This window comes from Seriola lalandi, unplaced genomic scaffold, assembly GCF_002814215.2.
Source record: "Seriola lalandi dorsalis isolate HSWRI2012SDOR001 ecotype SW California unplaced genomic scaffold, Sedor1 jcf7180002054395, whole genome shotgun sequence".
Lineage (NCBI taxonomy): Eukaryota > Metazoa > Chordata > Actinopteri > Carangiformes > Carangidae > Seriola > Seriola lalandi.
Genome location: NW_019524948.1, coordinates 220,942 through 221,458, shown reverse-complemented (window position 1 = coordinate 221,458; position 517 = coordinate 220,942).

The following is a 517-nucleotide window of genomic DNA, read 5'->3' as shown; positions in this document are numbered from 1 at the left end:
ACCTTTTTTTTTTTTTTTTTTTTAAACAGTCTATGCAACTGACGGGTTCCACGAAAAATTAAAATAAAAATAAAACATTTGATTTAAAAAAAAATGCTCTCCCATATAAACCCGCGGGCCGTAACCATGGCATCAGTGCTCTAGAGAATTAACCGATAGACGATCCAATACATCACTTTACTATTACTATTTGACATCGTAGCTTTAGCTATGTATTCGTGTGATTAAGAATTGCTATCTTTGTGTCAGTCAATGTATTCTATGTGTACTATTAACCCACGATAATATCATTAGTTCAGTTGTATATTCCAAACACTGCCTATGTAGTTTATGTAGGCCGTTACCAAATATGAATGGGCTGTGGTGGGAGTACAACACACAACACTTGCGCGTAAAACCAAATTAAATAAAGCGAACTTAAGATTTTATTCCTCTCTTTCTCTATTGAAACAAAGAATAGAGAGGGAAAATGTAAGGGGTGGCGATAACTGTCAAAGCCCCCCCCCCCCCCCCCCCC